This window comes from Ictidomys tridecemlineatus, chromosome 6, assembly GCF_052094955.1.
Source record: "Ictidomys tridecemlineatus isolate mIctTri1 chromosome 6, mIctTri1.hap1, whole genome shotgun sequence".
Classification (NCBI taxonomy): domain Eukaryota; kingdom Metazoa; phylum Chordata; class Mammalia; order Rodentia; family Sciuridae; genus Ictidomys; species Ictidomys tridecemlineatus.
The window spans coordinates 107,280,952-107,286,731 of record NC_135482.1 but is presented as its reverse complement, the minus strand read 5'-3'; the positions used below and the strand labels follow the sequence as shown (position 1 = coordinate 107,286,731).

General features: G+C 35.2%; 1 pseudogene; it reads left to right on the top strand.

Moving 5' to 3' along the window:
- Positions 1-2,926: 2,926 nt before the first annotated feature.
- LOC144364976 (uncharacterized) lies at positions 2,927-4,434 on the top strand (annotated as a pseudogene).
- The last annotated feature ends 1,346 nt before the right edge of the window (positions 4,435-5,780 follow it).

The following is a 5,780-nucleotide window of genomic DNA, read 5'->3' as shown; positions in this document are numbered from 1 at the left end:
ATGGTAATACTTCCCAAATTCATTACAGGTTCAACCCAACCTTTACCAAAATTCCAGATACATTTTCTGCAGAAATTGACAAGCTAATTCTAAAATACATTTAGAAATTCAAAGGAAAATATCTTTGAATCCAAAAATATCTTGAAAAACAAGAATTAAGTTGGCCAACTTATCCTTTTATTTCAAAATCTACTACAAAGATAAAGGAATAGAGGTGCTCAGCCAGGAGGAGACTGAGAGGCCAACGGGGTCCCTGCAGAGCCTGAAGAGGTGTGAGGGTAACACCACTGGAATCTGAGGGGCTCCAGTCAAGCCAGGAGGCAGTGCTCAGACTAACACAGAGAATCAAGGAAGTAAATAATTTTAAAAGTAAAAACAAAACAAAAAAAGTGGGTTTGTGACACAAAACTGGATGATCAATCTCTTAGTGATAATCAACAAACTGAATATTTTGAAGTCTTTTTGAGGAAACACAGGTTGCTGCCAAATGCAACTGAACAGAGTAGGTAGAGGTTTAAGTATAAACTTGTGGAAAAAATGGATTCACAGTCAAAGATTTTGGAAGTTATTCTGATGGTGTAAGTCAGCATTTTCTGAACTATATCAAAAGGGATTACCTTTAGAATTACAGGGAATTTTTGACGAGTAATAAGTGGACATTAAAGTTTAAAAAATAAGAAAAATAACTATCCTCTCCTTATTTTCTTTCATAGTTTATCATAAAGATATAGGGAAGATCAGTAGTGTAGTAGGAGATAAAGAGGGATGGGAAAGGGAAGAAAATAAAGAAGAAATTCTTTAAAAAATCATGTTATATGCATATGTAAATATGTCACAGGGAATTTCACCTTTATGTGTAAGTAGAAAGAACCAATCAAAGATAAATAGATGAGCCAAAGGAAGGAAAATCAGTAGAGGAAGGAGAAGGGGGTGGATTATGAACTAAAAACAATTCATGCATGTATGATTATGTCAGGATGCTTTAATTTAAAAAAAAAATTATTGTGGGCTGGGTGTGGTGGCACACAACTGTAATCCCAGCAGCTCAGGAGGCTGAAACAGGAGGATCTCAAGTTCAAAGCCAGCAATGGCAAGGCACTAAGCAACTCAGTGAGACCCTATCTCTAAATAAAATACAAAATAGGGCTGGAGATGTGGCTCGGTGGTCGAGTGCTCTGAGTTCAATCCCTGGTACAAAAAAAAAAAACTGTTGATTACAATTTTCAGCCAAGCCTGGTGCACACTCATGTAATCCTACTTACTCAGGAGGCAGAGACAGGAGCATCACTTGAGGCCCCCTGCCACAAAAAAAGAAAAATAAACTATGTATGTCTACAAAACTTGTGTTCCACTCCTTCTCAAGGCAGGGTTACACAATCTGAAAAGCAGTATAAAGGTTCCTTAGAAAACTTGGAATGGAACCCCCATTTGACCCAGCTATCCCACGGCTTAAAAACAGCATATATACAGCTTGACACAGTCACTTCAATACAGCCAGCCCAATTCACAATTGCTTCTGTGGAACCAACCTCAATGCCTTTCAGTAAATGAGTAGATAAAGACACTATGGTAAATATACACAATGGAATATTGCTCATCATTAAAAGAGAATAAAATTATGGCATTTTCAGGTAAATAGATGGAGAACATCATGCTAAGTGAAACAAGCCAATCCCCCAAAATAGGGGGTGAATGTTTTCTCTAATAAGTGAATGCTAATCCATAATGGGGCAGGGGGTGGCATGGGATGAGTGGAGAAACTTTGGGTGAGACAAAGGAGTACTGAAGTTAAAAATAAACATAATTTGTCTGCTGTTTCACTGAACAACTTGGAGCCCATTGCTAACTAGAGATCTGGCAAATCAATAGAAAAAGGATTGTATAGAAATTTAATGTTTCTCATTAAACCACATCAGTAGATGAATAGAAACTATTATAAATAGTTTCTATTATATATATTATATTTATATTATATATTATATTTATATTATAAAAGAAACTATTGTAAATAGTTTATCAAAAAGTACCAAGGAACTTGGGCTGGGGCTGGGGCTCAGTGGTGGAGCACTTTCCTCACACATGTGAGGCACTGGGTTCGATCCTCAACACCACATAAAAATAAATAAATCAAGATGTTGTGTTCAGGACATTTTGGTCTTTGTCCGCGGGTCAGGACCGTCTCTTGGTCCACGTGGCGAGTGATAAAGAGACCAAACTATATGATCCTCCACTAAAGCAAGAAGATCCACTGGATGGTGGGGAAAAAGTGGAAAAGAAGTCTTGTCAGAAAAAGCCTGAGAAGATGATGAACAGATAGAGAAGCAACAAGACTTGGGAGGCAAGTTGTGTTCATCAAACTACAGACTGAGGAAATAAGGATGTGGATATAAGAAAATTGGAAAAATCCTTTGTTTGCTCAACCTCATTTCTTTAAGGAAACATTTTTGAAGTATTAGGTTGAAACCGTTTAGACTTAACTATGAGGGAAGGTATGTAGTTGAGTCTCCAATTTTACTAGCTGGATGTTCTCTACCACTGCTTATTTTTTATGGTAATATCCCCCTGTAAGTGTAAAGCAGTGTGAAATGCCTTCAGTATAAACTGTGTGATATAGCATCTGATAGCAGAGCATTCATACTGGAGGAAAACCTTATGAGTTTACTGAATGTGGGAAAACTTTTACCCACATATCACATTTCTTTGAACATAGAAGTCATGCTGAAGGGAAACCTTGTGCTTCTAAAGAGTATTGAAAAGCCTTTAGCTAGATGATAAAATTTTCTCACAAATCTTATCCATTCCTCTGCATTTGAGAGGTCATACAGAGAAGCCTTCTAAATGTAAGAAATGTGGAAATATCTTCAGTCAAAAGTATATCCTCGTGTATCAAGAAATTCATACTGGAGAAAAACCTTGTGAATGTGGGAAAGCTTCCATTCAGATGTCACACCTCAGTCTGCAGAGAATTTATAGTGGGGAAAGCCCCTTTGCCTGTAAGGTATGTGGGAAAGTCTTCAGCCACAAATCCAATCTTACTGAGCATGAGCTTTTTCATAATAGAGAGAAACCTTTTGAATGTAATGAATGTGGGAAGGCCTTTAGCCAAAAGCAGTATGTCATTAAACATCAGAATACTCATACTGGAGAGAAGCTTTTTGAGTGTAACGATTGTGGAAAATCCTTCAGCCAGAAAGAAAACCTCCTTACCCATCAGAAAATCCACACTGGAGAGAAACCTTTTGAGTGCAAAGATTGTGGGAAAGCTTTCATTCAGAAGTCCAACCTTATCAGACACCAGAGAACTCACACAGGAGAGAAGCCCTTTATATGTAAGTAGTGTGGGAAAACCTTTAGTGGGAAATCAAATCTTACTGAGCATGAGAAAATTCATATTGGAGAGAAACCCTTTAAATGTAATGAGTGTGGAACAGCTTTTGGCCAGAAGAAGTACCTCATAAAGCATCAAAACATTCACACTGGAGAGAAACCCTATGAATGTAATGAATGTGGAAAAGCCTTCTCTCAACGAACATCACTTATTGTGCATGTGAGAATTCATTCAGGTGATAAACCTTATGAATGCAATGTATGTGGAAAAACCTTCTCTCAGAGTTCATCTCTCACTGTGCATGTAAGAAGCCATACAGGTGAGAAACCTTACGGATGTAATGAATGTGGAAAAGCTTTCTCTCAATTCTCAACCCTAGCTCTGCATTTGAGAATACATACAGGTAAGAAACCTTACCAATGCAGTGAATGTGGGAAAGCTTTCAGCCAGAAATCACACCATATTAGACATCAGAAAATTCATACTCATTAAAAATCCTATGAATATCTTCAAGATGGGAACACATCAAAAATTTATATATCATAAAGTCATTCTGAGGCAGTGTACCACAAATGAAGGGAACAACTTTGAGGACACTGAAAATCCATATTGAAGAGGAAGACATTTGTATGATAAACAGACTGCCAATAAAAAAAATACTCCACAGTCAATGGTAAAGGTAAAGCTAAAACAATAGACATTTCCATTAAAATTGGAACAGAAAACAGGCCTGTTACTCCATCAATATAGATGTGAAGTTCTTCACTTGTGTAATAAGTTGTGTTAGAAAAGAAGAGACAAAAACAGATGGTATGATCATCTATAAGTAATAAAACTCTGGTATTGCTTCAGCAGAGGGAAAGAGATTCCAGAAAGAGACCTATGCATTTAGTAGAATTTGCAATATTAAAGAAATCCATCAGATGAGAAAATATGGGACTATTTTTAAAAATTATTTGGAGGTAATTTGTTCTCTGAAGGGGAAAGAAATAGACCATGAACACACAAGCAAAATTCATGGGAATTGAAGACTGAAAGATACAAAAGCCATGCACTAAAGTGGCTGTGACCTTTGGAGTAGGGAAACTTTCCTTCTTCTTAACAAATTTAAAAATATTTAGCAGTTTTACTTGTGAGTGTATATGCTCAGGAGATACCAGGAAATTTACTGTGGCTTGGTTTGTAGCCAAATATTGGAAACAACTTAATTGTTCATCAGGAACAAAAAGAAGTTCTTATGATGTGACACTATACATCTGCAAAATGCAACTATGAGATCCACATGTTATTAACAGAAGGATCTAAAAAAATTGCATTGAGGGGGAAAAAGAAGTTGCAGGATGATACATATAGTGACACTATAAATTTGAATAAAAACTTAATGAAATTTAGTACTTTATATTGGTAATGAATACATATGTGTATGTTAACGTTTTTGAAATGGAGAAATACAGGCTAAACTTTTGATAGTGGTAGCCTGTGAAGAGTGAGAGGGGTAGGGAATAAGTATGGGAGGTAGGGTGGGGAGGGGGCTTCAGCTTTTTATATAAAACATCCATTTCTCTTGAAGACTGCAAGTAAATATATGAAGATACTGGCTAATTCTGGATTGTGGTATATGGATATCTTGTCTTATTTTTTGTACTTTTCTGTATTTTTAAAATTTCTCAAAGTTAATAAGAATGGGAGTGAAGATGGGAACTCTGTACCTGTAGAAGTTATGTTATAATGGACTAATTCCCAATCAAATACTAAACTTTTTATAGAAAATATTTCTAAAATTTTATCAACAATGAATGGATGGACTTGCTCTCTCTGTAATATGAAATTATCTATTTTATTAAAATTAAAATGACAGCAAAAAAAAGATGTTGTGTTCATCACTAAAAATAATATTTTTTAAAAATCAGATAAATTTTTTAAAAAGTACCAAGGATCTCAAAGTCCTCCCTTTTCCCCTGGCAACAGGTCTTCTACTTTTCTCATATTGCTAGATGAGACTCTTGGAAGAAACAGTTTTACAGAATGCTGGAGTCATTGAGAGACTCAAAAAATCTTGTAGAGAACTTTTATAATTTTGATTTTTGAGAGAATAAGTAGAAATTTTGCAGAAAAAAATAATGGTTTTAAGTGGACATGCAAAACGTGGGAGAAAGGACAAGTTAGACTTGCAGAATTTTTAGTGTGTTATTTAATTCTCTACTGATGATAAGATTTTTAAATAATCACAATTTAAGAAAGTAGCATGACTGGAAACTGTATTTAGTGTACTTATTCCAAAAGGCTACTCAGAAAAAAATATATACTTTAAAATATCAAGTAGTCAACATACAATATATTAAGTGGCTATATAGTTTAGAATATTAACAGAGTTTAAATTAGTAAAAATGTTCACAGCATTAATCATTAAACATCATTTCTAAAGAGCAATATTTATTTAAATGTCATCTAT